Source organism: Passer domesticus, chromosome 10 (assembly GCF_036417665.1).
Source record: "Passer domesticus isolate bPasDom1 chromosome 10, bPasDom1.hap1, whole genome shotgun sequence".
Classification (NCBI taxonomy): Eukaryota; Metazoa; Chordata; class Aves; order Passeriformes; family Passeridae; genus Passer; species Passer domesticus.
In genome coordinates, this window is record NC_087483.1 from 10,821,603 (window position 1) to 10,846,309 (window position 24,707).

Consider the following 24,707-nt stretch of genomic DNA (forward strand, 5'->3'; position numbering starts at 1 on the left):
TCAAAAATGCTCAGTTACACAAGAAATACTGAACCTGTCAAAAAAGTTTCTATCCTCAAATTGACAGAGCAACCAAACCAAACAGCAAACAAACAATCAAAAACCCACGCCAAAAACCCGCAAACAAACAAAAAAACCACACCAAAACCAATGACAAAGAACCCAACAGAAAACAATACTTGCTATGTGCCTAAATGCATTTAGAACTTCTATCCTGACTTCTGGCTGGGAAGAATGCAGTTGAAACATATGATTCCTTATCAGAAAGTTCTTATGAGGATTTAATTTGTGGTAAAGAGGAGTGAGAATCTTTTTTCTTCTCTAACAGGGCACATTTTGTTGTGCTACTTTAAATAAATGCCATTCTGAAAGGAATCCAGTCATTACAGTGGTTACAAGGAGTCAGACCCTTGGTCAAAACAAAACCACCTTGCAATTACACTATATGGGATTTGGTTATAAACTGCCAGCAGGTTTGACAGCACCTGTCAGATGAATGACATTCACAGTTCATGGAGAATTCCTCTTTGTGATAAAACTAGTCCAAATTATGTTCCTTGTAACCTCTCAGGTTTCCTGAAAGACTTGGCCCATCGTGGATTTTAAAGAACCTTGCTAAAACATCTACATATGCTAAAAGACAGGGATTTTATTAGACCAGTAAGGATTTTTAAAATAGTAAAAAGAAATTATGTGTCTGAGGGTCTAGCTCATTCCTCCTTCTTGGAGATATTATCTCAGTGGTCCTTAGTTTCTTGCATAAAATACAGTTTTCACAAGTCACCACAAATTCTGTTCTGACTGGACTAATGGGGGACACCCCACTGAATAAGAATTTAAGTACTTTCTCATAGTCAGTGTTCAGTGTAGCAAGTTTCACTGCCTGATTCTGTAGTAGAAGAAATAGAAGTAATTTTGACTTTGACTAATTATGTCCAGTTCTGGACATTCAGTTGAACTCACATTCGATCTTGATGCAGCCAGCAGCCCCTTTTGGGGGGATAGAATGTAAGAGACCAGAGATGGTGCAGAAGGCAATCTCACCCCTGAGGAGTTGCAGCTGTGCTAATTACCAAAGATTAGGAACAGGCCTGCCCTGAACAGGCCACAGCTGTGTCCCATAAGGATGAGTGTGATAACAGAGTGGGTTGGCTGGGTGAGGGGGGAGCTGGAGGTTGTTGGCTGTGCTGTGAAGAGTTGCCCATGAAAAATCACTGAAAAGGTATGGAAGTTTTAAGATAAGATGACAACAGTACTTCAGCTCAGACCTTTGCTGTATCTACTTGGAATCTGGGATTTTTGCCCCACCTGTGGCTGGTTGTACCTTGGAAGTCCTTCATGGCATTAGAATTGTCCTAACTCAATTAATTGTACTACTGATGAGATCAAACTATCTGATACAAAGCAAGGAGGTCAGCTAGCTTGGAAAGCATGGCAATTTTGGAGAACTTCAGTCTTTTCGTAGCACTGCTTGGTTTCTCTCCTTCAGAGCTGACACCCAGGTGTCTGCTCTGCTTTGGTTTGTAATATATCTTCTGAAGGAAGGGGTGCCAAAGAGCTCCTCCTGGTTTAGAGATCAAAGCCAGGACCTATCAAATGTGCTGATGAAAACTCATCAGTTCAGTACATAAAAGAAAAAAATCTCTCAGCCAACAACAGTTTTTGTGTAGAATGTAATGGAAGATGGTTGATGCACCTACAGCATAAATTAATGCATTTTATGAACTGGGCTGAGTTCAGGAACATAAAAAGAAATGCATTGTACTGCTGCAGTGAGTTTTGAACAGTCCTTTCAAATGGTTTTCATTTGTGATCCTCCTTAGAATATGAGATGTTTCTTTTGCTTAGTTAAATATAACATGGCAAATAAGGCATTCAATTCTAAAGTTAACTTTTCATAGAGTATCAAAGTGCTGCTAGCAAATCCAAACTACTCTAGTGCATAATGAAGAGCTGTAATGCTCTGAATAAATCCATTACTCAAATGTGTACTGTAATGAAGGTATAAGTCATTAATGTTTGCCTGACTTTTTTATGTGGTTGAGATTAACAGCAATGTAAGCAACATTGCAAACACTAAAAAAATCCCAAATATTTCTAAACGAGGATTGAGAAAATATTATCTGTAAAGTAAACCCTGGATAATCTCTGTGGATAAAATGTTATCTGCAAGTGGAAATGTAGCTTCTTTCAATTATTTTTCTTTTCTTTTTTTTATGCACAGCAGAGAAATAGAAAACCTCCTAAAAGCTCTTCCTACAAGATCATATGGCACCAGTTGGAATTTAGTCTATCAAAAGTGCTTCTCATGGTACATAAGGAAGTGTGATATCCCATTAAAACAGGAGAGAATATTATTAATCTCTATTAAAAAGACTAATGAAATGGAGTATGATATCCTGCCAGCTGTGGCTTAGAACTTTTTCTTCTTTCATTTAGATTAGAAACAGGAAAACCTATAATCAGAGCAGGGCATGGAAGTGGTGGAGAAGGAAATAATTTAGAAGTGTTTTCTTTCATTTTTCAAATCTGAAGGACCTGAGGGATTCAGCTCTTGGTTTAAACAAGAGCAGCCATCTGACGTTCTGTAGCAATCCAGAAAATGCAAGTTAAAAAAGTCTGGGCTGTGGGAATAAAAGCATGGGTGTTTTTTTCCTTTTTGTCTCATTTTGATTTTTTACACATAGGAATTCATTAATGCAGGGAGACTTTCTCCATGCTCTGTAGCAGATGAGTTCATATCAGAGGGCTGATCCTGAATCTGAGAGTCTGAATGTTCAGCAGGAATAGTTTATACACATTTTGGTCATGGCACTTGATGGTTCTTGCCACCTTCTATGGCATTAGAACAGATATTTAAGTGATTCTGGGCCTCAACTGGCAGCCAGTACAAAATGCTGATGTAAATCTGTTCCCCCACAAAGAGTCATAACACCCCTCCTGAGAAAATCCACTTTATGCATTTTGAAGTGTACAGACCAAATATCCCAGAAGGAAAGGGCAGATGTTATTGCAGTCCTGTGGCAATGCCAGACGTATGAGATTTACTTTGGTTGTCAAATTTTTGTTTGTTTGGTGTTTATTCAGCTACTCTGGAATAAGCATACAATTTCTCTGCAAAGCTCCAATATTCCATATGTCATATCAAAATACACCTCAGTGTATAGTGCTCAAAATAAAGATGTAACACCACAGGTCAACCCAACCTATGAAAAGGTGCACCAAAAAAAGAGGAAGCCTTGGTGTTCCTGAACTCAGTTGTGTGAGATTGTTGGGTGTCACACATTTGTTACTCATGAAGTCTAATGGTGTATTTCTGCCCCCATGCCACAGCTTTCCTGCTGACAGGTGCATATAAATGCCTGGCTGATGGCAGTCAGTGGAGCTCAGGTTTGGGCTGGGTCACCTCTGTGACATGGCGCTTTACAGCCAGGGCCACCGAGGCCAGCAGCTGCACAGGAATCAGTTACAGACCAAGGGGCCACTGCAGGGCTCACCCATCCTCCTCCTGAAGTTAAATATAAAAAATTAAATAAATATTAAATGCATTAAATATTAATTAATTATTATGTAATTTTGTGGCAAAACTCTGGGGAGGGTGGGGCAGTAGGGAGCAGGGGAAGGGAGAACTGGGGGTGATCTTGCAAATGTAATTAATGATATTTGCACATATCCAATAGTCAATAAAAATAGAAAAAGCCACTCGTGTTCTAATATCCCTTTACAGGTCATCACAGCAGCTGTGCCTATTTGAAGATGTAGATCTGTGGGGTTTTCAAGCTCAGTTAGAAGCACCTTTCTACCAAGACTTCAGTACTGCTGTTGGTAAGGGATGCAAGTACCTCATGAGGAAAAAAAAAAATCACAGATAGCGTTTGCCTTCCATAAGCTGAGAATCATGTTAGTGCTTAGAACTATGAATGTTTATTTCATTTTATTACTGCAACAGAATATCAAATTAAGATTTTTGGATAAGTTATTTATTTATATATAATGACAAGTAATCCCTGACTAAAATGTATTTGAGAAGACATTTATTTTGTGGGCATTCAAAGAGAGAAACTGTTTCACTAGAATGTTGAAGCAGCATGTAGGAGCTGATTAGACATTCCTGTCACATTGTCTAGGCATGACCTTGAAGAACTTGGGGAATTTGAAGAGTTATAATGCTACTGACATTGTACCAGGCAGTGTGGTAAGGCAGAAACCAAAACTATGCACACCACTTGTTTTCCAGTTTGGTGCCTCACCTTTTATCTAAAGTATGATTAGGAAAACCAAGAGCAACCCCTTCCTTTCCAAAAAACCAACCAACCACCTCTACAGCTACATAAATGTAAAGATATTTATCTTGAGCAAAATGTTTTCCTCTGATGAATAACAAGCATAATAATTTGTCTTTCATTTTATTGGTTTTTAATTCTGCTCAAATCTGAGCTTCTGATACAAATTGTTTAGATCAAGTAAACTTGTATTTCTAATGGATTACTTGTGGAGCAGAGCAGGCAATAAAATGAATAATGGAGGGAAATCTTTAAAAATTGCAAACTGACCTTTGAAATGTCAGAATTTGGATGTTTCCTGTAATCAGCATTCTGTGATAAATGAGAGCAGTAAATGTAAAGATCCTTGGTTCAAAGTGTGTGTAATCGAAATCCAATGAGAGATCGATGGCCTTTTGGTGACCTTTTCTGAAAAGGTCAAATGACAACATTTATGGCAAACTTTTCATGTGCTTGGAGGATGATTATAAATGGGTTTATTGCATTTCAGTGCTCTGGTTATAGAGGGAAACTCTGCCTATTTGTCTGGGGCCTATATATTTGTATGAGGACGTATGTCATTGTCAGTCATGTCAGTTTTATACATAAAAATATGTATAGGTATAGCCTGACATATTTGTATTACTTGAATTTTTAGGTTAATACTGTGATAAAATAATATAAATGAGAGAAATGCTACTACATACATATAAAATCTTACCTAGTTATCTTCAAGGAAGGCAGCAGGAGGATCAAAGGTGACTTCAGTGGTAGATAGGTTCCACTCTGCCAACAGTGACAACAGATTGGAAATAAAATAACAAAAGCTCCTATCACAAGTGATGAAAGAGTAAGTCTCCCTCTTAGAGGCACCTTTTAGGAATAAGTCCACTGACACTTTTTTTTTTTCTGAGTAGCTGTTGGAGAATGTTTTTGTGCTGACACCAAAGTGTCTAAAATGTTCCGAAGTTGGAGACCATCATCACCAGATCACCAGATTTTGACATCTCCCTTGCTCTTTTGTACTTCATATTATGAAAAAATGCTATTTATTTGTCTGAATGATTGATATAATTTTTTTTGCAGGAATTATATATATGTTCAGTTTTCTGTGAAGGCCTGCACTACCTGATTTTCTTCTGATCTTTGTAAAAGTTTAGTCTTAGAGAGATTTTTCACCTTTCTGTAGAAAAGAATTGGTTATGAGCTCTTACATTTCATTAGAAAATCTTTATATGCTTGTAGCTTAAGCATAATTGCTTTTAAAAAATCAGTTATTACATCAGTCTTATCAACTTCTAGGAAATAATGTAGACATCAGATCATCCCCTAAGAAATTGTCTCTTATCTCTGAGGAATGAGAATTTGCACTTTTGGGCAACTGGTAGTTGAAGCACAGGACATAAATCCACAGGAACAGGGTTTAGGAGTTTTACTGGCCAAGGAACTGTTTGCTTCCTTGATGGAAATTCACATGGAGGGCTGAGAGCCCAGCTCAGTTCTCTCCTTTTGCATCATTCATCATTAATGAACCAACACGGATAACGATGTAATTATTCTGATCATAGTAAACAGGTTTGATGGCTCTGGTGACAAGTAACCTGCACAAATGCTCTTTGCTCTACTGATTCTGTCCTTGTTGAAAGAGTAAAAATGGGTGAAGAGGGAAAAAGAAGAGATTTAGCACTGTGAAGTATCAGCTATACATGGACATAGAAATAAATCTGTGGAAAGGTAAGCAGTTTTTACTGTGACCCCATTCAGAGCTGAACTGGAGTTTAAATTAACTGAAAAAGGCTCTTTCCATGTGAGAAAATAGAACTAGGTCTTAGATGACATATATCATTGGTATGCAAGTATATAATGCCAAATCACAGTGATAAAATCACAGGGTCTCTGATCTGTAACTGGCCTGTTCTATTAATATTTCTTTGCAGAACACAGCACTAGCTATTTCTGGAACTATCCTAAACTTAAATACGCCAGCTATTATTTCATACCATTATTCTGCAACCCAAAGCTGGAGCTGGAAGCTGTGATGTGCTGTGTTTTTATCTGCATTACCAGATAATTTGATATTGCAGGAAGAGGGGAGCTGGAGTCTCATTTTTCCGACATGGCTGAGTGATGCATTTTCTATTAAATACAGTCAGGTGAAACAGGCCAGGAATATCCTATCTCATGATTATTATAACTTGTGATTAAAAGATGGTTTATGTTGAGACAGCTTTGTCATAACCTTCCCTTGAAAGAAAAGCTAAATAGCTTTAAATTCAGGCAGTATACACAGCACGTCAAGCTGTTGTCTTTCAAAGTGGTGGAAGGAATTGCTTCCTTCCTTAATAGTTTTGGGCTTCACAATGAAATGAGCTTTCAGTAAATGACTCCTCTAGTAATAGTGTGGATGAGGAAAATAAATTAGAAGAGCAGAAGTCAGTGAATAGTTAGGAGTGCAACCATTTATTCAATTATTTTTGTACTTTGGGTAAATTTTCAGCCCCAAGTACAAAATGCCTTCATTGTGCTAAGGAGATTTGCATTTTAATTCACTGCACATAGCAAACATCTATAAACCTTTGTGTTTTGCCAAAAATAACAAATGTCAAAACCTAGTGAGCTCCCAAAGAAGGATGAATATATTAAGACCTTAAATCTATCACAAAATTAGGTACTTTGGCATAAACAGAGGAGTTAATGTTAGCAATTATATATAAGATGGCATGTTGTTTGGGCATTAAATCCTTGGACTGACATGTCAGGTAAGGAGCAGATATTCAGAAGAATAATTGCTTTCTTCATGTGAGCAAGTGTTTTGCCCACGTTTTTGTGCTTGTCTTTACAAATCTGAGTTTGTTTCTACATATCAAAGTGTGAATTGAGCACGTGGAGCTGCAGATGGTGAATTTTGCTTTCAAAATTTAGTTTGCAAATATGTATTACATTTATGGTTACCAAAGTCAGGTCCCAACTTAGCTTTAAAAATACCTGCCGTGGTAAAATGTTTGTCCTTCCAACATAGCAGAAATTGTTCAGCTGCCAATAGAAAAGATTAGTTCAAAGACATTTTTTGGCTGGCATATTAAAATCAGGATAATGTTTACCTGAGGAGTTGTTCCAGCAGGGATATATTTTGAAGTGAAGTGGAAACAAAGAACTCTAAGACTACTCAAGAAGTGATAATGTTGTGAAACAGATTTGAAAGTCCTCAGGAGGTTGTCTCCATTTATACGTGAGAGAACCTGATCTAACTTATCAAAGTTTTGGTATTAATTTCTTGTTCTATTCTACCTCTGAACTCAAGCTGTTCATGGTGCCCCATGTGAGACTTTGGTCTGTACTTGAATAAGTATCAGATGCTTCATCAGCTGTGTGAGGCTGTCCTGGATTTTATTTACAAATCTGTTCTGGTCAATAAGGTTTCCCTTGGGCTATCAGAAGCTGCCTAGTGTAGCAATAATATGCAATTTTCTTTTTTAAGTTTATTTTTTTTGAAGAAAGTGTACATGCTTTGAGTTAAGATTTCTCTCACAGAATTAGAGGCTCCACACAGTATTAGGAATGTTTGGTGAAAATTCACCTAAAGGGACAAACCCCACTGAGCTGGCTGTCACAGGAACTGTATCTGAAATGTCACCACCTTGTCCTCCTGACCTGAACGTGTCTCTCCACTGAGTTTGGCCAAATATGATCATTATGGTAGGCTAGGAGTTACGGTTGTTCTGGGAAGATGGTAAAGATCTGCCAGGTTATATAAATATAAAGTTTTTCTGCAGCTTTACCTGATAAAATTGTTCCAGTACAAGAAAAAAATGCTGTGGTAATTCGTAAAGGAAACTTTCTACTATCATATTTTCAATTGCTGAAAAGATGTATGGCATTTAGAAATGCCTATTTCCAAAAAGAAAGGTAGCTTCGGGGTTTTTTCTCTTCCTAGTGGTTCTTTAGATACTTCCATAAAAAGAATTTGTCATTATCATTTTCATTTCACAAACAGAATTCAAAATGCTGATGCTACCAAATTTCAGCTTGGTAGAAATAAAAAGTTTGTGTTCATTCAGCACAGTCCTTGCTGTAGAAAGTGCAGACACCTATAGGTATGTGATGACTTGCTCTTTGGAGGGATATTTGAAAAAAAGTATTCAGGAGATGCACTGAACTCTCTCAGAACCACTTCTTAAATTTGACCCAAAGAAAAATTTTGAAAAAGAGAATAAATACTTCCAGGCTGTTTTTATGTTTTTTCCTCTATAAGCATCCCACTCAGCTCAGCTTAGGAGGGGAACATTAGCCTGATGTATAACTTTTCCATTTGTGCAGAACAGTTGAAGAAACTCCTGAAAATCTTTTTGCAGGTCGTATAGCACATGGAAAAGGCAAGGCCAGCACAAAGGGAAAATGGCCAAACACATCAATGCCACAAAAAGCTGCTGCTGCTGCTTTATGGCCATCTCTTTCCAGCTCAGGTTACTGTGTACATGCAACTTTGTGTGGGTTTTTGTCAGTTCAGGAGGGTGAAAGGAGGCTTGGGTTTTTTTTCAGGTGAAAGGAAATTCTCTGCAAACTGTTAAATCCACCAGGTTTGTGCTTGTCTAAGGGCAGGTGAAAACTCACACAAATAGAACCAGTACAAGGGAGCACACCCCTCTCTAATCAGAATTTAGCACAGTTAATACGCTTTAATGTGCAAGGAACTGCAGCTGCTCTTGCAAGTTTTACTCTCCATTCCTGAGCCACCAGTGTCCAAACAGGTAATAAAAGTGACCTTCACCAGCCCGTGCTTCTTGTTACTGCAGGTGAAAAATGACAAGGCAAACAAAACAAGTGGTTAGAAATCATACTGTCATTGCTGATACAACCGATTCATTTGACACTTGGACTGCAATCTGATTCAGAAAAGACAACTACAGAGAACTGGGAAATATGGACAAAGGAGACACTATATAGATTTAGGATGGGAAAAGCAGGTTTCTTAACACGTTCATCTTTCCTTGGACAGGCCACAAGCAATGTCTATGCAGCCACGTGCTGCTGAGGCAGGTTGCCATGCAGGTCAGGCTGCTGAGAGGCTGCCAGCAGGAATCACAAGGATTTGATGCCTTGTCAAGGCTGACCTAGAACAGAGGCCAGAGTTGAAGAATAAAGTAGGGATTTATTAAAAGGATATCCTCAATGGATCCACCTTGGGCAGCACAAGAGCCCAGCCAGGGCTGCACCCAAGATGAACCAAAATGGACAACTGGTCATGGAGTCTCTCACTTTTATATGTTCTGGTCCATTTGCATATTGGAGTTAATTGTCCAATTACAGTTTTAGGTTATGAAGTCCCATCCTTGTTTTCCCTCTGTTCATTCTGCTGTTGTTAATGCTCTTGGGCCTGAGATTTGGATCATTTGTCCTTGGTCCCCAGCTAGAGAAGGAATTGTTTTGTCTCCCTACTCTGTGCAGAGAGCTCACCATCCCTTAATATGATGTATTAAAGCAGTACAGAATCTGAAAATATAAAAGCTAAAACCCAAGGCATCAGATTAAGGCTGGGAGGACTGTGGGCTGCTGCAGTCTGATCAGTGACTAGTGGAGGCTGATAAAACGCTGCAAATGACTGTGTGTGAGATTTATTATGGTTTCCTTCAAGTGCTCCAAGTTCAGAGCTGGCAGTCGAGAGCAGGAGGCAGATGTTTGACTGCTGCTGTGCTCGGAGAGCAGGATGGTGACAAACAGCCTGACACGGAACTGACAGTGCTGGATTCAAACAGGGCTCATGGCAGACAGAGATACAGTAGCATATTATATGGGGCCTGAGCAATTTATTGAGGAGTTGGAGCCTGAGTTCTGACATTGAGATATCAATCACATGAGATTAGTGTGGAGAGGTGTTTGCTTTCTGCCTACAGACAAACATCTCCCCTGAATGAGTTGAGAGATTTGCATGTAAACCTGCTCTGCACCTTAAATGTGAGCCACAGGCTTTTCTTTTCTGATATGTCATGAAAAGTATATTTACAATATACTTGTATATACTTTATGGAAAGTTTGTGTTTACTTTATATATGCTTACGTACATAAAAATATACTTAAATCTCCGCTTGGGTACATAGGTAGCTACAGTGGTCTTTGTTGTACAAAACATAGTGAGAAACTTTTTCTTCGATATTCCATCCCTGAGATGTACCATTTTAAATCTCAGTTCTGAAATTGGGATGTAGTCAGACAGTATAATGCATCAGGCTTGTTGGATGCTGAATCTGAATGTAAAGCAAAACCAGATATTTAATCTTTCTACCCATGTAAAACGTGGCATCAGTAAGCTGAAAGTGTGGTAGGATGCAATTTAATTTTTTTCTTTTGTTCTGGGCTGTTTCTGCTTAGAGTTGAGGAAGTCTTCTTTTTTCCATTTTGTGTTACTACAGTTCTTAAATTTTCTCTTTGAAAAATTGGTTCTGTATTTCATATTTTTAGTTTCTATTTTATCTGTGTACACAATAGAGTGTTTGAAGCACAAGGCATCCTCTTAATGTACTCAGCTGTAGAAAACAGAAGCTATTACTAGATTTGCTGTTAAGAACACTGACATTCGTATTGAAGCAGAGATAATAAAAATAAGTTATTCTAAATTGTAAAAGGTATGGGAGATTTCACTGGCATAAAACCTACTAATTGGCATTGTTATATAATGGCAATTAAAAAGCACTGTAAAGAATAAGGTCTGATCCAAAGGCTGGCTGGAATAGAAAAACAAATGTCCTGTAAAGAAAGCACACAAAGTACATGGGAAGTAGGTAATATTCCATTATTTGATCTGCAGTCCTGGAGAACACACAGCATGAGCAGAACTTTCTGAAGGTTTCAGTAATTTGAAACTATACCATGGTGGAATCCAGGTGAGTCAGAAAATCTATATGCAGGTCTCAGATGGTAGACTGAAAGGTGCATTTACCCTCTCCCACCTAGTTCAGTAAGTTGTATTATGAAAGCCAAAAGCATAGAAAACTGTGAGGCTTATTTGATGGGGAGATTTCTGTACCTCCTCCTCATCTTCCTCTTGGCACATATTTGTCTGGCTGTCCCAATTGCCTGTGTTCTCTCACACATTTAATGAAATTTCATTCCTCCTACTTCTCTGCCATCATCTGAGGACTTTGAACTGCACCCTTCTGGGCACTGCCAAAGACTTTCTGTGGCTGTAGGTGTCTCCCTTTGGTTGTTGTATAACCTGGTCTGTTTCCATGATTCACAGAGAACCTTTATCTCCTCTTGTGCCCAAGAGAGGCTGACTGGATTTAATTTTTCTGCAGCCCCCAATTTCACCCACCCTCTCATCTCCTTAAGACCATAAGGATTTTTTATTTAATTCTCTTTTCATGTATCATGACCATTATCTTCACTTCATACCCTTAATTACTACCATTCATCTCTATTGAACGTTGTCATCTGAAAAGGAAATGCACAAAACCATTGTGGGCCTGCTAGCAAATACACTCAATTAAATGCAGTCTTTCCATTTGATTTAGAGTTACAGGTGATTGTTTTCCTTCAAAATAACTTTACCACTAAGAAACTCCAGCTAGGATTCCTGGGAAAGTTATTATGTTATTTTCTGGATCAGTCTTGAAGTTCTTTGTTCCGGTAAATCCCTGGAGGCTGGATAACTAAAGGAGCTTTGGATTAGCTGTCTGAAACTAATGGCATTAAATCAATTGCTACAAGAATATATTTAGGCTGAGCATTAATAGTATGGGAGGCTGGATGACATAATGATGGAGCACTGGCCTGGGATTTGGGAGGTCTGGACTGTGTTCTTGGCTCAGCCCATAACGTGATGGGCGACCTCTGGAAAGTCACTCCACTCACTTTTGCCTTATTAAAAAGTTTCATGTGGAAAGTGCTTTGAACTCTTCTGATGGCAAGTGTTATGCCAGTGCCATATATTTTGTAACCAAGTAAGTGAAATCTGTTCAATGCCAGAAGGCAGAATGGAAGTGGTGAGTGCCTGTGGTTAAAGAGCCTTTCATGGACACTGCTCAAGACTCCTGTCAAATCTGTATTTCTAAAACAATCTTGCAGGAGAAGTGGAAGGAGCAGGAAGATGCCCAAATAGTCCTTTATATATATAAAAGACTGGTTTAATAATGATATATTGTACAATATAAGATGCAATGAGAAGGCTGTATCCAAGGGGGATTCTGCAGGAGTTATTCTGGTTATTGCAGTAGTCAGCCTTTTCATTAGGGCACAGAATATGACACTCCAGGAAAGAGCAGAGAGATTATCAGTGATGGAGAGTCCTGGGATACTGTTTTAGATAGCAATTTTCCTGATACGTAGCACTGAGAAAGCCAACATATGTCATACCACTTTTTTTCCTATAAATCAGAGTTCAGCTCTCAGTAGGAAGATCAGCTGCACATGAACAGCAGCAGAGAAGCAAGATTTGGAGCTACAGCAGGAAAAGAAATCATCACAGGGAGATAAGCAACTTTGGACTTGTGAAATTGGGTGGACTTGGTCTCTCTTCACGGGAAGCTATGAATGAGGTCACTCAAACAGAGGCATCAAAAATCATCTTTGAGAAAGTTTGAAGGATGTATGAAGTCCTAGATCCTGGAAAAAGTAAATGCAGCCCTTATATTTAAAAAGAGGGAAAAGGAAGATCAGAGAAATTGCAGATCAGCCAGCCTTCCCAGCAAAAAAACTGAAGGAACAATTTGTGAGGAAAAAAACCAGAGTACAGAAAAAAATGAAGCCAAGGAAATGTGAAACAACAAAGACCTGTCAAAAGCAAATTATCCGTTTCAAACCTGGTTTTGTTTTTCTTTTTTTTTTTTTTCCTGTGAAAGAACAGAGTGGCTATAGTAGAACTGGCCAGCATGGAATACTTTGAGCTTTGTAAGCATAATATGTTGGCCTCCAAAGTAGACTGGGAAAAGTGTGTCTGTAATTAAACTGCCCTAAGGTTGATACAGGGCTGTCTGGAAAGCCTTTTTTACAGAGAGGTTATTAATGACTCACTGCCAAGGTCTCAAGCGGGATCCTGTGTACTCTGGGTGCAGCAGAAACTTCTTCATCAATAACTTGGATGATGAAGCAAAAGTTCATATGCAGACCATACTATCCTAGGCAGACTCAGGCATGTTGGGAAAATAAGAACATTTTTTCCAATAACCTTATAGAGAAATGGTCTGAAATATGGAATGGAGTTGAATTAAGGACAAATATCAACTTTGCAATGCTGACCAACAATATGACTGTACAAGGATAGCCAGCTGTGCCAGTTCAGAATAAATTGGGTGATGGATCTGCAGGGAAATATCTGGGCTATTACTGGGCATCACCAGTGGAAGAAACCACTGTCAAGCTCTGTGCAAAACACCAGCACTCACTGGGTGTGCAAGATCAGGCAGTGCTCTCTTCTCTCTGCTGACCAGTGACAGGACCCACAGCTGGAGCTGAGCCAGGAGAGATTTAGGTTGGATATTAGGAAAAGGTTTTTCCCCCAGAGGTGGTGGGGCACTGAATGAACTGCCCAGGGAATGGTCACAGCTCCAGACAGAGGCCAAGGAGAACTTGGACAATGCTCTCAGGCACAGGGTGGGATTGTTGAGGTGTCTGCAGGGCCAAAGTTGGACTGGATGATTCCTGTGGGTTTGTTCAAACTTGGAATATTCTATAAGAAGCAACAAGCCCTGCAGGGTAAATGAAAGTGCTCTTGTGAAATCTGATGTCCATTTCCAACACTAGGTTTCACTGAATATAACACCAGAGACCTGCAAGTGTAAGGCAATGAGAATGCCTACTAGTGAAGGTGTAATGAACTGCTATTTCATCCAAAGAAGAAGGAAGACACAGGTGTTACAGGATAATTGCCTTTAAACTGAGAAGAGACTGCTGCAAAGGTAGGGAGCAATTTTTCTCTGTGTCCAAGTGAATGAGACATGGAGTAATAAGCTAAACCTGAAGCAACTGATTTAAATTAGACATTAGGAAAAGGTTTCCAACAGCACAGGTAGTTCAGGGTGAGAACAGATTCTGTGCTCTCCACAGACAATTTCTGTAATAGGAGATTTTAAAGAACAGGCTAACCCAATGTCTGAGTGACCTCTGCATGGCTGGCTCAGCCCCAAAGCAGCTGTACTATCTACAACCCTACTTCTCCTTGTCGAGGGCAGACCAGAAGGTGGAATATCCACCTGGGATATGGCATTTTGGGCTTTCCTTTGAGTAATTGTAATTTTTTTTTCCATCTGGTACATGTTCTGCCTTCGGCTTCTCTTGCACTCGGTGTTATTTATATGCAGCTAGTCTATGATAGTTTCATTAGAAGGGGAATGTAAATAAAAGGGGTGAGAAAAATATATTAATGTTTGTAAAATACCTTATGAGCGCAAGTGAAAGGCAGTATATAAGCACAAGCATTATTATGGGAAATCAATGAATAAGGTAATAAACCAAATTAAATAAAAAATGAAAAAAAAACCCCAAAGTGCTATACTCTGCACATAAATCCCATAAAATATATATTAACCTTAAATAATAACAGCCCATTTTCAGGAGTTGCTGGTTTTGGTTGTTGTTTTTTTATTTTTTATTTTTAATTAATTAAGTCTTTTTCATTTACCAAAGTTCAAACAATTAATCACAGGCCTATGTAATCAAAAGTGGAGTTTATTTCTTATTACCTATTCACATTGCAATCCCAGCATTTGAGATGATTACATACTATATATAAACACACACCTACTATGTAATCATTTAAAGTGCTGTGAACAGTGCATAGGTAGCTCACAACGAACACTGTGTGTGCAGCAAAAAGCATTAATAGCATTCCAGGGTATGTCACATCATGAGAAAGACTAATCTGTTCCTGAAATGAATTTTACTTACTCATTAGTGAGATGAAGAAAGCTGATTACAGTGAACTATTTTCTTTTACATCAAATAAGGGATAATTTTACCCTAAAGATTTGGGTCTTTCCTTCCCTTGAAGGAAAAGTCATGTTTTAAAGAAGATTGTGATTTTTAAGGCAGCTGCAACCAGTCAATCATGCTTGAATCCTATGTCTCTATTTTTGTTGGGTTTACTTCATCAGATAATTTAAAAACCACCTAATCATAATCATAGCAAACAAATAGGGATTTCTACATGTCCAGCACTCTTTGTAAACTTAAAGAAGCAATAAAGATGCATAAGAGTTTAACTAAAGAATTTTTTAGTTGGAGTATTAATGAGTAATTCAGGCAGCAGGGTTTGGAGGGAAATGTAGAGGATCACAGCTTATTATGAGGAAATGCATTAATCAGAAAGAAGGCAGCCCAACAGCCAACATTTACTTGTTCATCTATGTTTGCATTATATGTAAAAATACATAATATTGCAAATAAAAATGTGAACAGCCTGTTCTTTTCTTTTCACAGCCAGGTTATTCAAATTTCCATTTTGTCTAAAGCTAATCCCAACTGTAACTGGAAACAGCTCCAGATGCAGCAGCAGCTTTAGAAGGACATTGAGGTAGTTTACAGAATGAATTAATGAGAGTGAATAGTGTATTCTACATTTGCAAGTCCTTTAATCAAAGGCTCTTGGAGCAATTAATAAACATTGCTGCACTGCTGCAACAGAAGAAACATTGCTGCAAAAAATTCTCAGTGGTAAGAGTACTGGGTGTAGTGACTGGGCATCCAGTGACCAAGTCACCTCAGAAAATGAGACTTCAACACCTGAATTTTGACCAATTTTTAAGTGCATCGATGCTTTCAATGCCTCCCAATTATTTTTATTGAAGACGATACAGGCACAGAGAGCTCAGTTCTCTTCTCTCACCCAGCTGGGAGCTGTTGGCACCAGCAAAGCTCAAATCCATGATGTGCTGAATGACTTCATAAAATAATCAGTAGGAAATTGAGAAAATGGAAATACTGTGTACCTGCAGCATCTGACAGGATTTCTAGGGTCAGAATTAGGCCCAGAAATAGGACATAAAGAAAGTAATGTAATTATGACACAGAATCAAGGCTATACCATGCTTTTACTACAAAATTATCTTCCTGCAGTCACAGGTTATTAAAATCCAGGGTAGGACTTGAAGGAAAACAACAAACCAATTAGTTTTAAACATAAATGAAGTAACCAAACATAAAATTTGGGCTATCTAGGCTTTTTTATGCAGAGAAACAACATTCTTTGGACACCTGAACATGTGACAAGCCAAAAAGATTGAAGCAAAACTAAGTTATTTAAGGAGATAACACTATTTGCTACAGTGTGGTGAAAAGGAAGTGAAAAAAAAGGAGAAAAAAGTCAGAATTACATACTTTGGTTTCTAACCTTAATTCCAAAATAAATAAATAAATTACAAAACATCAGAGAAATTGCATTATTTTGGTGCAGAGAGTCTTGGACAAACCATTTTACTTTCTTTTGTTTTCTTACTTCTCAGATACTTCTGGAGGGCCTGAAGAACTGTTTGAACTGTCATGAGGCTGGTAGATCTGAGGTTAGTTGTCTGTGTTTATGTCAAGGGAAGTTCAAAGATTTTCCTTTAAATGAAAATTCATCCATGAGCTCCAGTGGCAGTGCCCCCTCTGGATGCCAGGGAAGGGAGCCTGGAAAAGATGAGGGCACTGCTGATATTTGCTGAAGGGAAAATGTTCTATATAGTTAAAGTCTTATAAAATAAGGGCCTTTTTACCCTTGTAAAATCATGGCTCATGCCTGCTACTTTGACTAAGCAGAAGAGGACTGTGGGAAAGTGACTCAGCTGAACTAGAGGTAGAAAACAAAGTTTTATAACCATGATGTGTTGAGGTTGTGGGGTATGGTTGGATTATGTTTGTTATGATTTAAAACTGTAACTGATAAAGGCTTCACTGCTTAAAAAGGCCTGGTTTTTGCAAAGAAGGTCTCTCCTTTGCACCTACCTGGGGTCTCTGTCATTATGGACCCTCACCCACAGGACAAAGTGAGGGAAAGGATTGATAGGCTGTTGCATGTGGGTGTGGGAGCACTGATCAAACCCAACCTGCTTACAGAGCTGTCAGGATGAGCTTCAAGAGCCACCAGCAATTTGGTGGCTGGTCCAGGAGGGGTTGGTGGAGCAGAGCAGGCAGGGCAGAGGCAGCAGATGCTTCACAACACAAGCTCTGCAGCAGTTTAGGTTGTTTTACTGGTGAACTGTCCAGATTTAAGCCTGGGTCTCTCTGGCATTTGGATGTCAGCAGCTGGGACTCTGTATATCTTGTAGGACAATAGCAAAGAGATGTACTTGGCACATAACACAGAGGGTGGGAAGTTTTATGATCTTAGATCTGAGTGGTCATTTCATCCCAAGTCACAAAGCAACAACTGCAAAAACTCTCCCCTGAGGATGGGTTTCTTCAAATAACACATCACTTCAGGGAAGAAAAGGGGAACTGTGTCCTGAATGAAGCAGAACAACAATTCAAGGGGCTGTTTCTTTAGACTGCACAGAATTTGGACTGGGTCACCACTTTTTTTGGGTAAAATTTCTTTCAAGTATCAGAGTCTCTCAAGGACTGCAGTGAATTGTGGGAGCAGTTGAGTTCTCAGCTCACAGAAAGAGGCAGAGGGGTCTTCACTCTGAGTAATCTTCCAAGTGCCTGGGTTACTTAAAGTGAAATATAGTAAGAGTTCTTGGCAGTGTTTGGTGTTGGGCACTGATGCAGGGTACAACTTATAAGAACTGATGGTTTCATCGTTTCCAATAGCTCACTGGGATGCAATTTGGCTGGTCCAGCAGATCTTGGCTCAGGACTTTGCTGCGTTACATCATGTTCGTACCAGATCTTATTCCTTGGCATTCAGCTGTAGTTTGTGCCCTCTATCCAGTAAAGGATAGCAGGAGATTGGCAAGATGAAGTGGTGATGAATCAGCTTCACTGTCAGGAAGCTTGGAAGTTGCTGACCACAGCCTCAGATGGGATAGTCTCTTCCAGAGAGTAACTGGTTGTCAGGTGTCTTCACATCTGGGCAGAGACGATTTGGGCTGTCATTTGTCCTGCAGGTTACAGCAGAGATGACCCAGGCACTGCTCAGAAAGAAATGTGGGGCCAGGGCTTTGGGACTTCAGCGTGCCCTGATTTGTCTGGTTACGAGTCTGAATATCTGATTCTGACATTGGTGCATTTCTCTATGATCCCTTACGGCAGTCTGTAAGAGAGCATAAAATCATCTCGATCTGGCTCTGTTTTTATTGTCAAGTGAAAGAATCAAAATTAAATGCCTTAGCTAAGACCTCTTCTGGACTTGATTTATGCAGAGAACACAACTAAAATTGATTGAACACAACAGGATTAATTTATTTGCCTCATGTTAGAACCTAATCCAAGACCCTCAATTATCTTTCAATCAGTGTCAGTGAAAAATGGGGAAATACACTGTGATTTCTTAAGCTAAGATGTTGTTTGCCTGCATGTTCATTTAAACTCAAGTTAAAAAAAACCACCCAGGAATCTGTGCTTAATATCTCTAAGTCAACTACACCATCATCTCTCTAAGTAAAGACAGTTTTACAGTTAAATCAGAAAAGTTGTTATGAAGTATCAACATTCCCCATCAGTACATTTTGTCTAGTGCTTGCTTTAATTCCCACTGGTGTAAGAGAAGGTGTTCTTATTTGATAATATTTGAAGCAGATTCACAGTGAATCATTGTACCACAGCACAGTCTTTTCCTTTTCTTTAAACTCTTTTATAATTCCCAGTTACTCTGTAATGCTGACACAGCTCCATCATCTGAATTCTGCTCAGATACACAAATCCTCTGCCAGGTCTCTGTGTTTTGAGCACTCAGATGTGATGCTCTCTCTGCTTTCCTGTGGCACCACATCCTGGTGATGTTTTCCCAGTAAAGGCAGTGCACAGAGCAGATTAGCCAGGCTTTCTCTTGCTGCAAGGCAGAACTGAACTGTGAAGTACCATCCACGAGCTGCGGGGAACACACAGGCTTTACCCTGGAGCTCATCCTTGAGGTTCTTCCCTACCCATGCAACTGGAGAGCTATCACTAGTGCAGTACTGGCTGCTGACATGTAAAAGATGATAATATTCTCTATTTGGAGTTTTTTCAAGAACAGGAAAGGACTTTTGGGGAATGCTCCTTGAGCTTTTATTGCAGCATCAGCCTCATTACATGGTTGAGACAATTGGAACATGGCAACAGCTCACATCCTGCCAGCAGCAGCCAAAGATTTCTTTTTTACAGGGCATTTTAAAAACTTTCTAGCCAATAGCACACTGCTAAAGCTCACAGACAGTTCTTGCCAATCACTAAAAGCACACAAACACCTGCTTCACACAATGCCTGTCTGCTCTCTATTAACAACACACAATACTTCATTATGAAGCTTAAAACCTTCTACTATCTCACTAAGCATATTTTTCTGCAGTCTTAAAGTCTATCTCAGCCAAGCCTAAAACTCAAGCTATTGTTTCATGTCCTTGCTTGCTGTACTATTTCAACTTTTGCTACTTTCAGACTTTGCAGCTGTATCTAGTGCTAATTTCTCTGCTCTGTTTCTAAGGCCTGCTTTCCCAGATTTTTGAAAATCGTCTTACCTTTACTATTTCTCACAATGTACTGCATTTCTTGGTTTTTTTTTTCCCCTGCTGAGACCCACCCAAAGGCAATATCCACCCTCCATTCTTTCCCTTCTATGCGCTTGCCAGTAGATGGTGGTAGCAGTTGCTCTATGGATGGCAGGGCCATATGGTGCTGACGTTGGGAAAAAGCCGTGTTTTATGACAGCAGCAAGAATGACTTCTCCTTGGGAATCTATATTCTGTCAAGGAATGTACGTTAGGCCCTGCTGAAGTGCTGCCACTTCCATTTAAGCTGAGGCCTCTGCAGCAGCGGCGGCGGCACGAAGGCGCTCACCTCGTCAGCAGCCATCGCACCCCAGCGTGAGAGCAGCAGAGCTGCTGAAATAAAAGATGCTCGTTCCATACAGCGAGGGCCAGCCACAGAAGGTTGATGCTAGGTGTTCCAAAAACAAGGCTTCAGGGTGCAGGGAAGAAGTGCAAACTCTTATGAGGGGTGACTGCTGCCAGTGAGAAGCCGTGGGCTCAGCAACGTGTTGGGGTACAGCACTGGGCAGCTCCCAGGCTGTGCTTTGGCTGTGGCGAGGAAAATGTACTTAAATCAAAGTTACAGGGCAGGAGCCTGCTGATCATCAAGCTGCCTATTAATAGATGGTACATTTGGGAAGCCTAAAATCTCTCCCATAAATTAATAAGCTCGAAACTGGCTGAGACAGGGCCATTGTGTGATGTGCCAGGAAGGTGCTCAGCCAAGTCTTAATGGTAAGTTCTCCTCGGTTTTAAGGGAACTTCAATATATTTGAGTTTCTTATTATTAGAATACTACTGTTCTTACATTAAGTAATTTATTAACCAGTATCAAAGATGTAAAACATGCAACTCTACAAAACAAAGCAATAAATGTTTGTTTACTAATACATAAAAATAAATATAACAATTTAAATAAGTGTATTACATAAAACTATCTAATCATTCATAATCCATTCATAAAAACATACAATTAATTAAAAAGTACTAGAATAAAAATATTTTATAAAACATAAATAATATATATTTTTAATTAAAAAAATTAAAAGCAAGGGATCCCAAGCCCACAGCCACCCTTTGACCAAAGTCATGGAGTCACATTATTCCACTGGTGGTTATGGGAGTGGAAGAAGGCAATAAAACATAGAGCCTGCCTGGGGCACCAACAGGCCTGGTTATGAGGGACAGCCAGCCAACAAAGACATGCTGCAGGGATGGGGAGAGGGGAGAATAAGGATGTGACCAACTAAGATGGACTTTTCTTCTAATAATACACTCTTATTTTTCACAAATATGTATTTAACCCTTATCCGTGCTCCCTAGCCTGGTGTGATATCATTCTGGTGTACACCAAAGCAGTGTCTGGGCATACACATTCCATAAACACAGTAGAGGAATTGGGCCCTTGGAGACCTTCAGAGCTTAGCAGAAATAGTAGGAAAAAATGACATGGATACTTCAGAGGTGAAGGTTCAAATTTTTGATTGAGAGTTAGGTAGGAAGCAAGTTTTCCTAGACTTCATTTTCAGCATCTAAATCTAAATGATCAATTTTCCTTTTCCTCCTGTAAGATAACCAGAGCTCTATTCTCCAACTAATCAGGGAATTTTCAACAGCTATATCTTCATGAAAACCTGCAAATGTGGTGTCTGCAGTTTGCTAGTCTGATTTTTCGGCCTGTGCAGCATTCAGCAGCTCTCTGGCATTCCTGGGATTACTGCCTGCTCGGCACTACATCAAGACTCTTATTTAAGTTTCTGTAGTGTGAGTTTAAGGATCTGAGTTTTAGACACAAATTTGTTCTTTGAAAATTGTGTTCAGCAACTGTATAGACTTAAAAAACCCCATAAAAATATCCTGACAAGGGAGCTCTCCTCCTGAGTCTTAACCCTGGCAAATGTTTAATTTCTCTTTCCTCCCTCCCAGGGAAAAGATTCACCTAAGATGCAAAGCATATAAAACTGTCAGATCATGTGCATGATATGTATAATTAATGGTGTAGAACAAAGTGATAAACCCTACCCTGAAAATACAAAATCTTTCCTTTTTAAAGCTGCTTCCTGCTTTCACCCTTCCAATTCCTCTAGGACTGTGTAACACTGAGATGAAATCAGCTATTGGGGGGCAAGGAAACAGTGCCAGTGTTGCCATTTTCATCTGAACAGGAACATTTCGGAGCCTGCAAAAAAATCCCTGCTAGTCCATGGCCCCTCATGTTGTCTCAAAACCTGCCCCTCAGGGTGTGCTGACCTGCTGGTGGCTCTGCCAAGCTGTACCAGAGAGGTGGCACTGCTCTGCATCCCTGAAATGCAACATGAGGGGGGCAGCCAAAAGTGAGGGGCTCACATACGGCACCCTGCAGATGCCTCATCCCTGGAAGAGTTCAAGACCAGGCTGGATGGAGCTCTGAGCAACCTGGTCTAGTGAAAGGTGTCCCTGCCCAAGGTTCTTTAAGGTTGAAGCTGAAATCCTTGTTCACAGAGTTGTTTTGAAAGGCAAAGGGAAGATTTGTTTTTTTTTTATTCTTCTGGAGAGCTAGGAAAAGATCCCCTTTAGGAGTCAGATGGCACAAGTCTTAATGGTAAATGCTCCTCAGTTTTAAGACTCAAAACCAAGCAAAGGATCTCAAGCCATAGCCACCCTTTGACCAAAATCATAGAGGCACATTATTCCACTGGCTGTTATGTGGGTGGCTTGTCCAGCTTGTCCAAATGTAGGCAAAGTTACTTTTATTCTTGTTCATCTTCCTGCTGTTCTTAGCAACTTTAAGTTTTTAAATTTGTTCTTAGCAAATAGAGGGGAAATTGATTGAACATTAAAAGAATTCTCACAAAGAAATCTGAAGAATAATATCCATCAGAGTAATGACTTGAAAATTATCACTCAAGGAGTCAAGGTACAATAGTGGGAACCTTAACCTTGAGGTGGTCTCTATGTGCTTGATTCATACAACCCAGTTGTGCCTTGCAGACAGCCCAGCTGCATTACTGAAGGTTAGAATGGAGAGGAAGGACAGAAGGGAAGGCCCTGAAAAATGAACATATAATCTACAGGTGTAAATCCAGTATAAAATGTAGGAGAATAGGAATGGGGCTGCAGGCAGCCTCGGCTTTGAGTTGCAGCCGTGTCCTTGAATAAGCCAGGTAAACAACTTTGAGGGAGAAGAAGCATGGAATGTGGATGTGTGTTGATGTTTATAACATGAAACAGAAATTTATGGCCAATTACAAAAGGGTAGAAGGCAAATGCTCACAGTTTGTTAGCCAATGATAATGCAAAAAGGAGCATGTGTTATATGTATGATATAGGGGAAAAGTATATATGTTGTACTGTGGTGTACTTGCCACCATCTTCAGGGTCAGTCTTTTGTCCACCATCAAAAAAGTGTTTCATCTAACCTGTTAAAGCCTATTAAGCCCTTAATAATTATACTGTGAGGCCTTACTGAATGCAGAATGGTTGAGGCTGGCAGTTATCTCCTCCAACCATCTCCAGATGGCTCTTGAGTATCTCCAAGGATGGAGGTTTGGCAGCAGTTATGCTGGGGTGAAATGTTCTGAGCCAGTTATCAGTCACACACTGAAGAAATACTTTCTCTTTGGTGACACAGGAGCTGTCTGAGGAGTAGGGTTAGTACTGGGTGAAGGCATGGCCTGAGCAGAGCTCGCTGACACAGAAGTTCAGCTCTGCCTTTGGGTATTCAGCTTTTGATTGTAATGACTTTTAAGATCTGTCAGATAGAAATTGTTTAGAGGAATAAAGTCACAGTGATGTTCTTAGTCTCCTTCAGGTAAAAGAACATCTTCACTTGCCCCCCTGAGGGAAAACTGGAAAGTTTAAGAAATTAATTTTCTATTGAATAGTTTGAATTTTTCTTTTGGCCTGCACATTAACGTATGCACTACACGTATGCCAAGTGCTCTGCACATCAGAACATCACCACTAATCTTGGGAAAGAGGAGTCCTTCATAGAAGGGCTCTAGGGAGTTGTCATTTGAAACGTCTCTGTATTTCAGCAGTGCTGGATACGATGTGGAAGGCCAGTGATGACAGAGGCAGTGCTACAACATGGGTGTCTGACCACAGGGCTCAAACTCCTGGAAGAAGCACGTTCATCCCTTCTGTGAATTATGACTGGCAAAATTCTTCACCTTGGGAAAGAGCTGAAGTGAGTTACATAAAGCAGCTGCTGTTGGCATTGCTTCCATTCTTACATGACCTAATTGCATGGAAAAGACTGACTTATAATCATAAGGTAAGACTGGAAAACAGTTGCTGAACAGTGTTTGATGTTGTTTAATATTTGCTGAACTTGTTGTTTAGTGTATCTGTTGGGTAGTAGATGTGCAAAGTGGAGTATGAGAGCCAAAGGGAACATTTCCTGCTGTGTTGTGCAGGGACAGTGGAGAAGTCAAGGAAAGTTCACTCTGCTCTTAAAATCTTAGTTTGTGAGCTGTTCTTTATAAATCCAGGCAGGCTTTGCTGACCTGCTGCATTTAATCACAATGTTTATTCTGTCATTAAAGCACTGATTTGTTTTTTCTTCTGTATGGAAAATTACGCTGTTCCATGAAAACTGCCATCACTTCTAGAGAAGACTGTCTAGTCTTCTAAATCTTTTTAAGTGGGCATTAATGGCATTATATGACTTTGGTGTAAAATAAACCTGAATGCTTGAAACAAACACCTGCTTTCACAGACTGCTATTAGAGTTGGGATTTTGAGAGCCTGGATTTATTTGTTTGGCTCAGAAGATGTGTTTCACCTCTGTTTTCAGAGGCAAGTGTGCAACATAGTTCTATTTCTGCCAGAATGTGTGTCATTAATTTAGGGATTATGTATATTAATTTATGATTAATAGAGGCAGAGT

General features: G+C 39.6%; 1 long non-coding RNA gene across 1 annotated transcript in view; it reads left to right on the top strand.

Moving 5' to 3' along the window:
* Positions 1 to 1,117: 1,117 nt before the first annotated feature.
* The window catches only part of LOC135308591 (uncharacterized), a 28,403-nt gene continuing 4,813 nt past the window's right edge, over positions 1,118 to 24,707 (top strand). The window contains exons 1-4 of the long non-coding RNA XR_010368976.1: positions 1,118 to 1,222; positions 3,728 to 3,825; positions 16,694 to 16,750; positions 23,854 to 24,092. This is a non-coding gene — a long non-coding RNA (uncharacterized LOC135308591). The remainder of the gene's footprint in view (positions 1,223 to 3,727; positions 3,826 to 16,693; positions 16,751 to 23,853; positions 24,093 to 24,707) is intronic.